We start from the raw sequence: 18090 nt of genomic DNA, 5'->3' as shown, positions 1-18090 counted from the left end.
CACTCTTTCTCTCTCTCAGGATTTGGGAGCTGCCCATGGACTCATCATCTATAATGGGATGTCCCATTGGCCATCCTCGGATGCACTCACATGCTTTCCACATAGCGGGGGCTCTAGCACAGTTTACTACTTGATGGGGTCTCCAGATTTAGCCCCACTAATATCCGTCCCACCCTGGCCACTCAAAGCTGACCACACCTATCTTTCTTTCACCCTCAGCTGCACACATCCCGCCCCTGCAGCCCCCCATCCCCACCCCCACCCCTTCCCGTCACACATTACCCTCAGATTAACTTCCATCATGACTGTGATGACATATACTCCAGCCACATCTACTGCCAACTAGCAGATATGGACTCAGCACCCCTAGCCACCCTCACCTCTCAACTTACCACCATCATACACACATCCACTATACCTGCCTTCCCATGTAATGTATGATCCACCACCAAACCCCCTCCATGGGCACTATGCCTTGGAATTGCTGGTATGATGACGAATGTCGCACCACACGTGACCATCTCAAACATGAGCAAGCTACTGGTCAAATCAAGAGCAAGATGCTCAATGGATTTACCAATATCTTATTCATTTCAAGAAAATAGCACACTGTAGACAATGTTGGGATGAATTATACCAGCTCTTCTTGAGCGAGAACTGTGAGGAAGCTTGGAGGATACTCGGGGAGCACCGCCCACCCACCCCCCATTACTTGCCCTCACACGTGGCACTCTTATGCACAATCCCTCTACCAGGTACCTAATCTGCTTCCCCTCCCATATCCTCCACAGCCACGCCCCACCACATTATAACAGGGGCAAATACCCATTTTTATGAGTTGTAACATTGGTTGTAATGAGAGGAGATGCTCAATGGTTCAAATCAAGAGCAAGATGCTCAATGGATTTACCAATATCTTACTCATTTCAAGAAAATAGCACACTGTAGACAATGTTGGGATGAATTATACCAGCTCTTCTTGAGCAAGAACTGTGAGGAAGCTTGGAGGATACTCAGGGAGCACCGCCCACCCACCCCCCATCACTTGCCCTCACACATGGCACTCTTATGCACAATCCCTCTACCAGGTACCTAATCTGCTTCCCCTCCCATATCCTTCAGCCACGCCCCACCACATTATAACAGGGGCAAATACCCATTTTTATGAGTTGTAACATTTGTTTCTCTTTTCTTGGACCATAGATTCACCTACTTGAGCTCAGGAGACACAGAGAGACCCTCTTGGCAGACAGGAGACCGAGCCATGATGTACCTAGACAGAGGACCCTGACAGATTTCTTCGGCACCGGCACCGGCACCAGCACCAGCAACCCAACCCACACCCCTCCTGAGACCTCCATTGGGCCATCAGGGCACCGACCACGCTCCCAGGGAGTCACCACTGATAGATAAATCAGCTTATGTTGTGCTCGTCAACCACGCCCACCAGGATCCCGACCACGGCTTCCTCACCATCGCCAGATCAGAGCCATTATTGCTCGGCATCAGAGGCGCCTACCTCGCTTCTACGACCTCTCCATTCTAGACAACCCCATGGCAGAGATAATTGATCTAAGGAGAGGGCAACACTTCAACTGATCAGCATACATGGATCTACTTGATATACATTTTCAAGTATTTTCTACTCAGTATCATCTCAGAGTTTTACAAGTCTTACAATTATGTTCTTATAATTGTAAGACAATCAGTTTATTGTACTTTTTAGTCTCATTTAGTTGTTCTCTTTGATGAGACACCAACTTCAGATGTACTCTCAGTTTTGGTCTCATAGGCCATTATGGCCTCTTAGAGACGTTAATATATCATTTCATTTCTCTCTCTCTCTCTCTCTCTCTCTCTCTCTCTCTCTCTCTCTCTCATTTTATACCCCCAGTATGGTACAGGATGGAGCTAGCTAGGTTGCATATCATGATTGTATACTCCATGCATATAGCTTTGCATTCTCCTAGTAGTAGAGCTCCATCCCCTGCACACCCAGATTCAGCTTTTTTTGTTCAGTACTTTTTCATTTTGTTGGGATGACAGAGGATACCCCATTCAGGTACTCCGATTTGTCTCATAGGCCGAGTTCGGTCTTTTGGAAGACGTTAATAAAATCTTTCTTTCTTTCTTTCTTTCTCTCTCTCTCTCTCTCCACGAGCTGCTCTGGACCTACCTCGCCCGAGAGGAGTCACCTCGGACCGAGCCTTTGCACTCCAACTTGCCCGACCCCCCCCCCCCCCCCCCGGGCGCCCGTCGGCCACGATCACCTCATCAGCTCCAGATCCAGGACATGCTCCACTGCCATCGAGCTACCTTTCCACGTGACATAGCTGAGGGAGACCTCTCGGCCATACTTGCTTGATATCTTGGAGAGTGGTATACCACCTACTCGGAGTTGATGTTGCTCCATGTTTTTATATTCTTAGTATTCCATCATGGACAGTTTTGTATTACCCCAGTGAGATAGCTATGTTTATGTTTTCTTCGTGTTTTATTTTCCATTCCATGATGAGATATGCCATGGACATTATTGTATCACTTTGGTCTCATAGGCCCATTGGGTCTTTAGTAGACGCTTAATCTCTCTCTCTCTCTCTCTCTAGTAGATTAGTATGATGTTTTTAATGTATGTTTCTCTTTTTTGGACCATAGATTCAGCTCAAGAGCAACATGGTCTTACAATCATGTATTTGTCTCATTATGTCTTCTCAAAAAAGAGACTTCTAGTAAGTATGACTAGACTACACAAAATCATGGCTGGAAGCCGGAACAAAAAAACCTCATCCCAAAATGAAGGGTGATCTCAACCAATATGGGACACAAAGGTGTCAAGAGAGTCCTCTGGGGGAGATCAGAAAAAGATCCCTTGATCCCACTCCCTCATGAAAACAATGCGCTTTGCTTGTGCAGATCTGGAAGGTCTCTGTATATGAACCCATGTGGCCATTGATGGGAATCAAAGCTTCACGTGTATGAAACAGCCCTTTGTATGTGTGTGTGAACCACCTCTAGTTTGTAAGTGCGCTTATGTGTGTGAAAAACCTCTTAAGGCTAGATTCTGTGTGTATGTAAAGCAATAATGATATCATAGCCCATGCCATGTGTCATCGCCTCTGTGTGTGTGACTTCGTCAAAAGATAAGGCTCTGAGCCTATAAAAACGTTGTACTTGGTGAAGGATTTACACATCATTAATCTAATCATCATCGAGTCATACAACACTCTGAGCTTCATCATCTCTCTTACTATGCATGCACTCACTCGCACCATGGAGAACTTCCATCCACCTTAGTCTAACACACGACATTTGGTATTACAGCCACTGTTGCCATCTTTGCCTTCTTACCCGCCTACGCGACGTCGCCGTCTCTGTCTTTTTTAACCAGCACTGCCTTCAGCTCCTCCCGCAGCGCCACCATTTTCCCGCCAGGCTAGCGGAGCTTTTGATAGGGCCACCGACTGGGCTGGGTTGGGCTGAACAGGCTGCTCCACTTGCTGGGTGGACACGGCTCCCCTAGGCGAAGCTACACCCATGCTGGACTTCCCGGGCAGACCCGTTTTTGGACCACCAATGTGGGCATTCTTGGCTCCAGTCGCCCTCCAGTTGTCACCTCCTCTCCTGTCTCCGGTCGGCTGCTACTTGCGCCTGCTGTAGCTTCCTCGCCGTCAGCATCTTCTGACGTTGCTGCAGCTCACTGTCGACGACTCTTTGACTAGCCCGTGATACATCTTATGAAGATATAGTGGCTATGCTTATCAAAGAAGATAGAAAACTGAAGGAAGAAGATCACAGCAGTGGTATCAGTCTTAAACATGACAAAACCCTAATTAGTAAGTGGAAGGACAGAAAGGGAAGCAAGATCCGGTGTCACTACTGCAAGAGACTTGGGCATAAAGAAGCTCAATGCTTCTAGAAAATGGAACAAGAACAAGAAAAGCATCATGCCCATCTTGTAGCAGAAGATAACCCAACAAAAGAACAAGAAGAAAGTAAACAAGAAATGGCAGCCACCATAGCAGTACCTTTCTATTGACTAGTGGCAAACCCGTGCTTCGCACGTCTCTTGAGACCTCTAAATTCAAATTCCACCCAAGCCTCCTCTTCCCCTTCCCGAACCTCCAAATTCTTGCCACATGGCAGCTTTGTGAAACTTTTCCTTTATATAATATATAGAGATGAGAAAGACTATGATTGACATACACCATAGAACCATAAGCACCAAGACCCATGGGTCACAATATCAGGTAGAGGATCAACATGCCAGTGCTTTCTTGAGCGACTAGCTACTCTCACTGGATGAAGGGCAGTGCCAGGAATAATCTCTTGCATGTCACATTTCAACAATCCCCGTCCTGGCTGGAACAACCATGTAAATAGATGGGGTTGGATGACATGCGATTCATTGATGTGTGGCGAGCAGCGGAAGACATGAACATAGGGAGGCCTCTTTTGCTCAAATTCAAGGATGCTCTTGCATATCAAAGCTTTTATGGCCAAACAAATTGCCTTGAAAGGAAGGTGACAAGGTTCATGAGGCACGCAAAGCAGGGAAGTGGGTTGTCTATTGTGATACATGATAAGGCAGGGTCGATGTGACCAAGGATATGCTTCGCCTAGCCACATGGGACTGCAATGGGACTTCATGGTCCGACCCAAGTGGCTTCACCAAGACTTACAAGCAGAGAGAGCGTTTTTTATACAGAATCCCGAAAGGGGGCTATGGAAGTTGGCATAGAGGGCAGTTACACACAACTGGGAGGGTGCTAGGGTCAAGAGGAGTGGCATGCTTCTTTCCGCCTCACATGCACAGGGTAAAGCAGATGAGGAGGCCCATTTCACGTGGATGCAATTAGCAAGGCGATGTTGTAAATTGCAGCAATCAAACGCTTGAATGAAGCAAACGTTTGGAAGAATGATGGGCATGAAAACGTATGCCTCAGCCTCAGGTGGAATATCATTCGTTGCCCCAAACATACCCCCTGACCAACCCTAGCTTGGATGTCTTAGGGCATTACCAATCTAAATTTATGAAATTAATAAATTATACAGCTTGAATTTTGAACTATGTAGTATGAATGATGACGATGAAAAGCATGAAATTCTGGAAAATCTGCAAATTCTGAAAAAAAAATGCAAAAAGGAGACTTTTATTAAGTATGAATAAAACTTACAAAATCACAACTGGAAGCTGGAACAAAACAAAACCTCATCCCAAGATGTAGGGTGATCTCAACCAATATGGAGCACAAAGGTGCCAAGAGAGCATAGTTGTCTGTGGGACGTACCGCAGCACAGGCACGAAAAGTACGGGACGATGCGAAAGAAGCAGTGCGAAACTGTTCCGAAACGGTTTTGACGCCGGTGGACGTTTCGGTCCAGCGAAACAGCCGTACTGCCGTACCGTTTCGTACCGTACAGCAGCGAAACGGTCCTGAAAAAACCTGCCCATTTTTTACCCTTTTTTTTTGCCCGTTTCTGCTTGTTTTTCTCGCCCGTTTTTCCGCGCGCATCTCCCGTTTGTTGTAGCCGGTTTTTCATCATGATGGGCCACATGGCCTTGGCCCTTGGATCCCTTTAGGGCCTAGGCTTTCACCTCCATGCAAGTCTCTAGAGCCTTGAGGCTTGGCCCTTGTATAAGAGCTCTCAAGCTCTCTCTCTCTCTCTCAAGGCTCTATCTATCTCCCAAGCTCTCTCTCTCTCTCAAGGCTCTATCTATCTCCCAAACTCTCAAGCTCTCTCTCTCTCTCAAGGCAATCAAAGAGGCCAAGGGAGGAGAGCTCTCCGGTTTTGAGGCAAACCGCCATTGGTGCAAACATTAACAACCTCACCTATGTGAAGGCGAAGATGAAAGCCGCGAATGAGGAGATTGCACGTACGGTGATAGATTGCAATCTCTCCTTCAATGTGTTAAAGGTTCCACAATGGCACAAAATGGTGAAGGCCATTGCGGAGGTGGAGCCATCCCATGGTGAATGGCATGGTATCACCTACCATGAGATGTGCACCACCACGCTTGATGATGAGAGACAAAGGATCAACGACAAACTCACACCCGTGTGGGAAGGATGGGCGAAGTACGGTTGCTCTATCCTCTCCGATGGATGGAGTGATCGAAAGAAGAGAGGTATCATGAACATCCTTGTTTCATGCGCTCTCGACACATACTTCTTACGCGCCGTGGATACCAGAAAGGCACGGCAAAAAACATCGGGGGACTCTATCTGTCGTCACATCCGGCAAGCCATCATAGAGGTATGTACTATGTACTATGTTCAAGCTTCTAACTTCTAAGAATGTCATTGCATTTGTCAAATTGCCATTGTGTTATTGTAGGTCGGACATGAAAATGTCATTCAAGTCATCACGGACAATGCATCCAATTGCCGTAAAATGGGGCGCTTGGTAGAGGCGGAGTTCCCATCCATTGTATGGACTCCTTGTGCCTCCCATTGTCTAGACCTACTCATGGAGGATGTGGGAAAGCTAGAGTGGGTGAAGAGGGTGGTTGCACAAGGCCTATCCATTGTGAATTTCTTCACAAAGAAGGTAAAGGTGCTTGCTATGTTTTCACGAGCAAAGCGACTTGGAGCTTAAGAAGCCCTCTTCCATGCGGTTTGCCTACATGTGGCTTCTCTTGGAGCGGCTATACGACGTGCAACCGAAGCTCCAGATGACCGTGGTCTCCCCGGATTTCGTCGCATGGCTAAGGGAGGAGTTGGTGACTAGTGCGGACGAGGCCCGAGCCAACGGCTATGCATGAGAGAGTCCTTTTGGCGCGAGGTGCGTGCCATTGTCATTGCGGTGACTCCCTTGTATAGGGTTTTGTGCATGGCCGACATGGAGGGCTCCACATTGGGGCTACTCACCCACTTCATGCGAGAGGCTCTAGCACAGATTCGTGTGACCACCATGCTTGATGAGGAGGACCCCGACACTCCTATGGAGGGGATTAGGTAAACGGTTAAACCCATGTCCCATGTTTTCAAATCTCGTTTCACATCTCTTTCTCGTTCCTTAAAGACTTAACCTTAAAGTGAAATTTTTGCATTCTAGGGATCCCACCGAGCCTCCACTCACTCCGCAACACGATCGTGGTGCTTGTGGAAAGGAGGTGGCGATGGATGCATAGACCTATCCATGGTCTTGCGGCCTTGTTGCATCCCACTTATGAAGTACCAAGGCTCTTCGCCGATTAGGAGCTACTTTCCGATCGGGATGCCTACTTGCCAAGGATACTTCCCGTCCACGAGCAAAGAGACTTCCTCCAAGAGCTCATTCGGTATAATGATCAGAGGGGAGCCGCTTTCACGAACCCACTTTGCTTGAGTAGGGAGTCAATGGTCCGGCCACTTTTTTGGTGGGAGTCATTAGGTTATCAAATGGCTCACGTACAAAAAGTGGCTTTGAGAGTCTTGTCACAGGTGACTATTGAATATATGGTGTATACTCTCGTCTCTAGAGTCGTAACTACTAACTAGTTCTTACATTCTAATTTCTAACTCTTATTTTTCATAGGATTGCTCTTCGGGGGCATGTGAGAGGAACTGGAGTTCCTACTCACTCGTACACACAAAGATACGAAACCGTCTCAGCACCATGCAGTTAGAGCGGCTTGTATATTGCTGTGCTAACATGCGCAGTTAGAGCGGCTTGTATATTGCTGTGCTAACATGCGCATGGTGGAGAAGATGCATGACATGGAGATCTCCAAACAGGTAGAGATCTCCACAGTTCAAAGTTCAACTCATTAATAATGATTTATAAATGCATGACTACAGTCTAATAATTTATAAATGTTTGAACTTTGCTTTCAGGTGAATGTCAATGAGTACAAGTTGACACTGGACACGCTTAAGAGTGTCCACAAGGAGCGAGATCCAGATGTGGAGGCCATATATGCCGATCTCTATAGGGAGCTAGAGGAGATTGACTGTCGAGTTTCTCGTACTCGTAGAGGTCGCGTAGCTAGAGGTGGCACACAGGTAGGAGGTCGCGGATGCACTGTTCGGCGCCCTACTTCGACTCCGGTGCTACATATGTGAGGCGCGGCTCCGGCTCGACTTCGAGGAGCACTTTAGCACCTGTTGCTGAAGAAGAGGATGCTCCTATTGCAGGCATCAGAGAGCCCGAGTACGATGACAAGGGCAATGTCCTTAGCGAGGGCAGTTTTGGGTTGGCCTCTGATGATGGAAGCACCTCTAGCGAGGGCATTCCTTCCACTAGTGATTTCTCTGAGGAGGAGGACTAGAGTCTAGACTCTAGTCTCTAGAGTCTAGACTTTAGACATTTTTGTACTTAGTGTTGTGACTAGTCAGTGGTCAAACACACTTTTTTGTATTTCCTATTGTAGGCCGTGGGCCACGACTCTTATTTACGGCATGTTCAGTGTTCATTGTTCATGACTCTTGAGTTTTTGTACTAGTTTATGTCATATGACAAATTACAACTTCTCTAGACCTTGCATCTCTAAATGTGTACAAATATCTTTTTTTCAAGTGTTTTTTAAAGTGGATCGTACCTCAATCGAACTTATTTTTCAAAATTTAAAAGTCCCGTACCGGTACCGTTTTTTCGTACCTTCGTTTCGTACCTGACAACTATGCAAGAGAGTCCTATGGGGTCATTGAGAAAAAGATCCCTTGATACCACTCCCTCATGAAAACAGTATGTTTTGCATGCGCAAATCTAGAAGGTCCCTGTATACGAGCTCATGTGGCCATAAGAGTGTAAATAATATCCCCCCATATAGTACAAATGCACTCAGTGTCCTATATCCGAGTGTCCTTAATAGCCTCTAGGCGTCTGGCCCTCCAAATCTGCCAAGCTATGATACTACAAAATGAGCTCCCAAGTAGTATCAATCCTCTGTCTATACTGGGTGTGAGGAATATCATGTAGCATGCAGTGTTGGGCCACACCTCTGCATATCATTATGGCGGTGTCCAGATCCCTGCCCTCAAAAAATATTTGTGGACCAGACTAATAGGCCAAGCAATAGCGCCCCAAGTAACATAAATGGTCTCTCTCCTCAATCTGCACATAAGCTGAACTATAGAGCCCCAAAACCTCTGACCAGCTAGCTCTACACCCCCATATATAATGTTGCATTGTCTCAGAAGCTACTTGGCATCTAGGGCGGGCGGGGTCTAATCCAAAAATAGCCCTCCACTGATAAGTGGGAAGGCCCCCATGTAAGTATAAGAAAAAGAAGGGAGACCTGGCTAATCCTCTATGAGAGAAAGTCTGTACCAAAATCTCTTTTGAATCAATGGGGTGCATTGTAGCTAGAAAAAGGCTTATTCTTCATAAAATTGGCTGTATCAATCCACTCCCACTTTATCAGCCTCATCCTCTGTTCTACGAAGCCTTTATCTCAAAAAAGGTCTCATGCTCTCCAAGCTCTCATAATGGCAGCTATAAGTGGAGAAGAAGGTGGCCTATACTCTGCCTCAGTGAAGATGAAACATGAACTAAGCATCTAATCTCCACCACCACAAGGTGTACAACCGGAAATGTGAAACATTAAAAAAGCTTGCAAAGCAATGCCCTGCACTGTGTATCTAGATCTACAATATTCAGCCCCCCTTCGTGTTTGGGGCATATAATAATCTCCCAAGCCACGCTGGCTTGAGTGTCTAGTGAATCATCCAACCCTGATCAAAGAAAGTTACGAACTAATCTCCACAGCTGGCCAATGCATCCACGAGAGAAGCACCAACAAGAGGCAATGAACCAGGCTAAGGCAAGCAATACTTGGTTAACCACCAAGGCTCTTGAGGCTAGATCCAATCTCCTAGAACTCCAATGAAGAAGTATCTTCCTAATGTTCATAAGTACTGGTGCAAACTCTTGTGCAGGTGATATATCAAGCCCACTTGACACCCCAAATATCTAGCAGTACAGCCTTTGTCAATCCAAGGAGACCCGATCTCTGCACCCCAATTGACTCTTTGGGGGTTGCTAATCCAAAAGCCAACTAACTTATTCCAATTAATGAGAGCCCTTGCAGCCAAGCAAAACTCCTCCAAAGCAATCCGAAAGGAACATAAACATGTGTGAGGCCTTCAGGAACATGCAGTATCATCAGCAAGCTCAGAGTCCAAAAGCTCATCCTCATTGCACAAGGGAAAACTCAAACCAGAAACTCTGACAGTGGAACAAAGAAAAATGCTCATAGCCTCAGCAACAATGAGATATAACAAGGGGCTAAGGGGCATCCCTATCGTATAGAGCGAGAGAGATGGAAGTGATCATCTCTACCACCATATGCAAGCACACTATTGTGAGTATCCCGATACAAGCATGAGACACCTCTCATCTAGTTCTAAGAAAATCCCATACATCTAAGAGTTCCTTCAAGGAAATCCCAAACAAGTGTATCCTATGACTTTTCAAAATCTGGTAGTAAGATGGCTAGGGGCTGGTTGATTTCCTTAGCCCATTCAACCGGCTCCCAAAAAGAGAAGATATTATCAAAGATGCTTCTTCCTTGAAGGAACCCATTATGTGTATCATGAATCACATCCTGCAAAACCGGATGCAACCTAATCTTATTGCCTTGCAAGTATTTTATAGGCAGTCCCAAGCAATGTGATCGGCCTCCATTGACCAATATTCGTCTTATCATCACCACCTTTTGGGATAAGGTGAAGAAGACCCACACTAAGAGAAGAAGGCATAATCCCCTATGTTCCACATTTCCTAAAGGGCCATAGTGATATCCACTCCAAAGTCATCTCAAATGTCATGAAAAAGGTGGGTGAGAGGCCATCATCTCCTCCACACTTTCCTTGATGTAATGCATGGAGTGCCTGCCTGAACTCCTCAAAGGAGAAGGGGGCATCAAGTGAAGTACACATGTCCTCCGCCGTGATCGTCTAATGCAAAGTAGCCCAAACCTTCTGTCATGCTCTATCCCTCTTGGGGGCGTGGGGCGGGTATAGGGCTCTGCAGTAAGAAGGCAACAATAGAATTCAAAGGCAATCCACCTCACCATGGCAGGATCCGAGTGAAGTGTGCCTTGGGTATCCTGCAATTGTATGGACACTTTCTCTACTATGAGATGGACCATGACTCCCGCTCTCTACTCCAGGGAGTGTTCAAGCTCAGCCCTAACAATACATAAGGTATCTGCAATCCATTGCCCATCCGGGTGCTTTCATGTTCCCTTTGTAATGCTGATAACCTATGTCTCATAGCCCTCTCATGATCGATGACCTTTTGTCTCTCAAGTAAGGCCACCCTGTGGTAAAAAATCACTGACATGCTGCAATGAGGAAGCCACACTCTCTCCGCCATCAAAAAAGTCATGAGATCTCCATACATCTATCACCTGTCATGAAAGCTCTGCATCTGATTAGAAATGCTTAGGAATACACACATGACGAGTAGAACCATTATATCCCGAATCTCTAAAACATAAAACCACTAGGCAATGATCAGATTTGGAGGTGCCAAGTGCTATGAGTGTATGTCCCCCCCTATCCAGAACCCAATCATCAACATAGAAGCGATCTAAGCGTGTGCATAGATGCAACCTGCTATTAGACCAAGAAAATAGAAGAGAGGATGGCCTCCTTTGAATATCATCCTCAAGCCAGCAATCTCTACCATGTATAGAAAGAATAAACCTCTCCCAAGAGACTCTCAAGTGGATGCACCATACCCACTTGTCCTCCTCTTTTGTCTGTGGGTTGCTCAACCATATTAAAATCACCCTAATCAGCGTGAGAAAGCAAATCAATGAAAGGAAAATCCTCTTCCCTCTTGATTAGGTGCATACATGTTCAGAATACCAATGTGTCTATCATCCTATATAATGATAATCCATTGTGCTCTAGCAGGCAGACTAACACCAAGGCCAATGATGCAAGGCAAGATAGGGGTTGACACTAAAATACACGCACCACTTTTGGTCCCTGCAGTTCCCGACCAAAAGGTGTGACTGGATACTAACTTGCCAGATCTACCACATTGGCTAGCATCAAGTTTATGCTAGAGAAAAATGCCCATAGAACCTCGCGTGCCTACAGAGTGAACTGGTTCTTGATAAGTTGTTTCCAAGACTACGCGGAAAAACACAACCAAGCCCCTGTATGTTCCATGAGACAATCCTCATGAAGACAAGGACTAAAAGCTATTGTGGATGACGAAGAGGGACACCCTTTCAAGGCGGGAATGCGATAAATAACCCAAATTTTGCCCGCTCACTTTCTAATGATTTGTGCCTGGCCCTTTCCTCACAGATAGAGGCGGTGACCTCAATTGGCATAACACACCACCTGTATGGTTGTCCCCCCCCCCACCGTGTATGAGATAGCCTTCTCCTCACAGAGCGACCAGCCGAGGAGAAGCTTCTCTTCCCCTTTGATAATTTGTTTCCCGCCCTTATATGAGGCGAGTTTGTATCTAGCCCGTAGTGGTTTGTACTTAGCCCTTTGCGGCTGGTTTTTTCTTTAACTAATTGAAGGATCTTTTTCTCGGGAAAAAAAAAGGAGTGAAGACAGATTGGAGATTCCACAATGGAGATACATCACCCTCCTAGGTGTTGGGTATTCGGAGTCTGTGTGTGTATCCATTGTATATGTGTGCCCCTGTTTTTGTACTCGCTTGTGTCCGTGTGTGAACAGCCCTTGTATGTGTGTGTATATACTCACTTATGTGAGTTAATGAGTAAGAGCGTGTGAACCTCTTGTAGCCATTTATGTGTGTATGTGATAAGCAGTGATGTCATGGGCACTTGCCATGTGTTATTGCCCCAGTGTGTGTTGTGTCAAAAGATAAGGCTCTAAAAGCCTAAAAAGCATTGTACTCTTTTGAAGCTTCTAATATCAACCAAAGTATCTTTGAGTCATGCAATCATTGTGCCTCTTTGAGTTTATTACAGAGCATTCAGAGGAAGTTGTTCTACTAGAGTTGCTTTCCTTAGCTTGCCGAGTCGTGGTGTTCTTCTCACCACCATGTGGTACATCACTTCTTGTTGGGCCTTCTCCCGGGCATGCATTGGTCAGGTTCAATGGTTGATCCGCAACATCCTCTAGGTCGATAGTAATGGGAGGCCTACACGGGCCAAGGTGGCCGCGAAAGTGATCATTCAACCTCGCCATTGGGGGGACCTTGACATCATCGATCCCTCTATTCAAAATCGAGCCCTATTGGGTATCGTGGACTTCTTCGGGGTGGTGAACCTTGGAAGGACTTTCTCTTAGCCCGGATCTCAACCAACACCACTGTTCTAGGTGGCTCGGGCCCCACAGTCCAAGATGGATCTTCACAAAGATGCAGGCCCATGACTCTAGCTCGAAATTTGAGGACAAATTTACAACCAGACTCCTTCAAGCTTGGATCCAACTCAAATTGGCCCTTTACTAGTAGTCCAGCGGAGCCTAGCCGTTGGTACTTGGTTGGCCATCGAAGGTAAATTAGCTGTTTATTCGAGGTGTGACCATCTACAAGAGTCCCAACATCATTGCTTTTGGGATTGCCCGAAGGCTCAGCAGGTTTGGCAGAGGATTCTCTGCATCTTCACTGTATGGACCAAGCTCCCCTCCGCAGTTACTTGGGGCACAATGCCACCAAGGTTGAGGCTGAGGCAACCATGGCATATGAGGAGGATGGTGGAAGACTAGCACTGCAAGTTTCTCATTATCGGATCTTGAATCTATTTATGGCTTGGTCGACTTCTTTAAAAGCTGGAGGAAGGATGCGCACGAGGGGGGGAGGTGGCGGGCAGCAGTGGAAAAACGTTCTCTCTCTTGCTCTCCTGAGCATTGGCTGTACACTTCAGCAGCAGCCGCCTGGCATGTTCCCTCTCCTACAGTGCTGGCCGTACAGTCCAGCAGCAGCCTGTTTCTTGTTTCTTCTGTTGTGCTGGCCATCCAGCAGGACAGCATCCTCTCTCTCTTGATGCGCTGGCTGTACAGCAGGGCAGCACTTTCTCTCTCTTCTCCCGGTGTTGGCCACATTTCTAGGGCTGTTTCAGAGGAATATGAGACAGTTTTAAGAGCTCTATTGGGTCTGATTTGAGGCTCTGTTTTGGGGGCTGTTTTGGAACGGAGTTCACAGCTGTTTTGGCTCCGTACTGGGCTGTTTTATGGACTATTTATGAGCTGATTCATGGGACTGTTTTGAGACACTTTTCGAATCGCTTTTGATGCTGTGTTTTTATCTTGGCACTGGCTGGATATCTGGGCAAGAGATTTGCTGACGTTTTGTGGAAAATCTGGTGCTGTATGCACCCGCACCTTGGTTTATTGTAAAAGTTTCTCTCTCGACAAAGTTCCTACAGGGGCCGGCCGTTCCGGCTCAATGCAGTGTTATTATATTGTTTATGGTACTTCCGTTGTGTTTTCATGCTCTGTCTGGTATTTGAAGTGTTGGTCTATCGTTCCCAGTCGCCCGCTTGGTTATAGTGGTGGCGAGCCCGCGCCCCCCCCCCCCCCCCCCCCCCCGCGCTCCATCCACAAAACCAAGGTTGTACTTAGCCTACGTGGCTGTTCGTTTTGGTAACCAATAGAAGGATCTCTTTTCCAAGAAAAAAAAAAAGAATCTGCTAGACAATCTCCCTTTCATTTAGCTTGTAACAAGCGGTCATTCAAGGCGTACACATTACATCCCCAGGCCAACTGGAATACCATACTCTAAATATGGACGTAGACCAAAATCCCTCACTTCACATATCCAATCTACTGGCCCTCGGTGTAGCCATAAGTCCCTTCCATGAGGTGCCAGTTCACATGACCATTGGCGCAGACGTCCGTCTCCTGCCATAAGGCATCATGTCCACTATGGAGCTAACCTCGTCTGAAAGTTGGAGGCGTCCTTTGAGGCATTATGCTTGACCCAAGCATGTCCACTCTTGGTAAGCAAAGTGCGTCCTCTCCAATACGGCTAGAGCTGCATATCCTCTAGTGATTCTATCCTCCGCTGCCTCTCATAGAGAAGCGTGGACTAGCGAAGGTAGCTCCGAGATAGACATATGTGTGCACCACCACAACCTTGGACATCTCACTCGTCCAATGACTAACTCATCTAAGGCAATGATACCCCAAAGCATGTTAGATGGGACCCCTAGATCCTGGATGCATTGCAGAAGATGGGCACAAGGCCCCGTAGTAAATCCAGCAGCTATGGGCACTGGCCTCCTCAATGATGGCCCAGAGGGTAAAGATGTGGTCCAAGGTGGAGAAGGTCCTACCTGTCCAGGTGTGCTTTGTGCCCCTCTCCATTATGGTGTTGAGCTCAGACTCAAGTAATGACCCATAGACTTTGGCCAATGTGTGACCAATCATGATAGTCCCATAATTTTTGGGATCAATGGGGTCTCTGGCTTTATGGATGGTGATGATAATGTGGAATGACTAGGTGGGTGGAAAGCCTTCTGAGAGAGCTCAGTTAAACATATAAGCTAGGAGGAGTGCTACAGTGTCTCCCGCATGAGAGATGTATTCAGCCACAAGTCCCTTGTAATCCTGAGATTTGCCATTTTTGAGCTTGCGGAGAGCTTTGGTCACCATATCGGAGGTGAAGAAGGTGGATGTGTGTAGCGGGATTGGTTGCTGGCACACTTAAGTGGTGGTTCTTCTTTGGACAGTATGTCCAGAGTCCTCAATGCTCACAGCGCAAGAATAATGGACAACAAAGGTTAAAAAAGCTTTATGCTTTTCTTAGAAGCTTGCCTTTTGAAGCCTATCAACGACTCTCAATCATCGTAGCGCAACCTTGAGGGAGGCCGCTCCATCATCCCCGACTGAGGCCGTTGTTGCTTATCTCTTTCAGAAGCCGATCTCCAACTTCTCGCTACAACTGTTGCATCATAGGAGGCATCCACTTTGGCATGCCAGATTGTCGGTAGCCGCCCAGCACACGGAGAGTTCAGGGATCTTTTGCAGACCAGCCTCATAGGTGGGCCTACAAAGATTACAGACATTCATCCTCTAGGACGTGGCTACTATCAGGTTGAGTTTGACTCACCAACAACGTTAGACCGAGTCATGCAACTACACCCCGTTGCACTACTTACGGCCCAAGACTTCTTTGCACGGTGACAACACAACTTCGACCTTGCGTCTGATCCACTTGATGGCATGTCGGGCTTCCCAATGACAGTCTGCTTCCCAAGCCTTCAGAAGAAATACCTTCCTCTTCTGCCAGTGAGATCGGTGGTGCCATCGGGAGAGTGATGGAATCCCCCCCCTCCCCCCTATCGCCTCGACTCTTGCAGAGGCAATCAGGATTCCATCTCTTCGCATCTGTGTTGCCTCGCCAGATTCTGTGCTTCATGTTATGTCTATTCCATGCCTGCGAAGCGAACCTATCCTACAGCGAGTGGAGTACTCTAGCCTTCCAGGCCAATGCTTCATTTGTAGGCAGATGGGACATCTAGCCCAAGCTTGCCCTCGACGTCAGTCCAGGAGACCACAGCCCCCCCGGGGGCCCCAGCGCCATAGTCACATGGGACGCAAAATGGGGACGGGGAACAGGGATGGAAAAGATTGAGAATGGCCATTCCCTGTGACTATAGAGTGACATGGGACGGGAATGGGAACGGGAAGATGCTACCATCCCCAACATTCCCGAGTCTAAAAATGGCCATTCCTTGTGACTGCCCGCCGGCGCGCTTCCCGATCAGATCCACACCAAGGGGTAGAGAGAGGTAGGTGCTCAGGCAGCGGGGCACCAAGTCCCGATGGCGGACGACCCAACGGCTAGAGAGTGGTGGACGATTGGCCCACGCTCAAGCTGACAACCGACCACCAGAGCCGAGCGCCGCCACCATGCTCACCAGGCTGACAGATTATAGGAGGATTCGGTTCTGTCAGAGAACCGTTTCGAGCATTTACCAGAGCACCCACCCATCGGCAACAGGCCCCCTCCAGAGCAGGCCCCTCCGGGCCCCCCGGTTTGAAGGCTGATTTCTCGCCATGATTCCTCCCTGGGGAGTCGGCTCACAATACCCAAAGAGGCCGGTAGACCCCACTGAGCCCTCGGTGAGCCTCTCCAAGCAGCCACCTCCTCCTCCGGTGGATCACTCCCCCCCCCCCCCCCCCCCCCCCTCCCCCCCCCGCCCCGCCCCCTATCGCCTCTCCCCCTCCCCTCCATCCTCACTTCCGACTCTTCTCGCAGCACCTCCTTCTGCCCCGTCTTCATCAGAGCCCGCCCTCCCCCCTCCCTCCGCCTCTCCAAAGCATTCCCGTCGACGCCCAACAACCCCCAACCTGGAGCTGAGACTCCTGGCAAGTTCCGTTTGCCACTTGGTTCACCGTTTTTCTGAGCCGATCGAGATGACCATTGCCACTTCCCCAGTGAGGGCTCTCTCGCTAGAGTCCCCAGGTGGGCCCCCCAAGATCTTGGAGCAGCCTGTGGATTATAGTTTCTTCCGATGTCTTCCAGCGGAAGAGACAGATATGTTTGAGGACATAGTAGCCCCTATCCGGATGTGTTGGGTTTTTCACCACTCTAGACCCTCTACGCTAGAAAATGGCGCAATGATCTTCTCTTTTCCCCTGAGTGCAGCCCCGGGGATGGAGTGGGACTCGGAGTCAATGACTATCGCCATCCAAGGACAGGCAGTTGAGCGCTCACCATCTTCATGACCTTCACATCACTGACGTACTCACCCACCTATGGCCACTAGCTAGGAAGGAGCTTGGAGGATCACGCCACAAAAACCAAGACGGGGAGATGGTGACCTCCAATCTAGAGGTGCTGGTTTTTGTGTTCATACATATTTTAGTCGGAGTACCTCTCCCCCCTCCTTACAGGTACCCCCATTGTGATAGATGGTGTTCTGAGTACGCATACTCTCGAGCTCAAAAAGAGTGGCATCACATGGAGGACAGGATCCGCACCCACTTGGTGCGCCTTCGTCCCAGGACGGATTGTGACTATTCCCCATCTAAACCCTCGCCCAAGACTCTCTTCGAGTGGAGGGCAATTCCGCTAGCTCCGCCTCCCACAAAGATTGATATGTGGATAGTCTCATGGAACATTCAAGGTTTAGGGGGGCCTCAATGCTTTCAGAGACCGGGCGTCCTAAAAGGAGAGCTTCAAAGAGCTATAGTTGGGCAGCATATAGAAATTCTTTTC

General features: G+C 47.9%; 1 protein-coding gene across 2 annotated transcripts in view; it reads left to right on the top strand.

Annotated features, from left to right (window-relative positions):
* The window catches only part of LOC147639796 (FMN binding protein), a 101107-nt gene that overhangs the window by 71244 nt on the left and 11773 nt on the right, over positions 1 to 18090 (top strand). The window lies entirely within an intron of this gene.

The sequence above is a fragment of the Cibotium barometz genome, chromosome 3 (genome assembly GCF_041138505.1).
Source record: "Cibotium barometz isolate CiBa-2024 chromosome 3, ASM4113850v1, whole genome shotgun sequence".
In the NCBI taxonomy this organism is placed as follows: Eukaryota; Viridiplantae; Streptophyta; class Polypodiopsida; order Cyatheales; family Cibotiaceae; genus Cibotium; species Cibotium barometz.
This window is presented reverse-complemented; position numbering and strand designations above follow the sequence as displayed.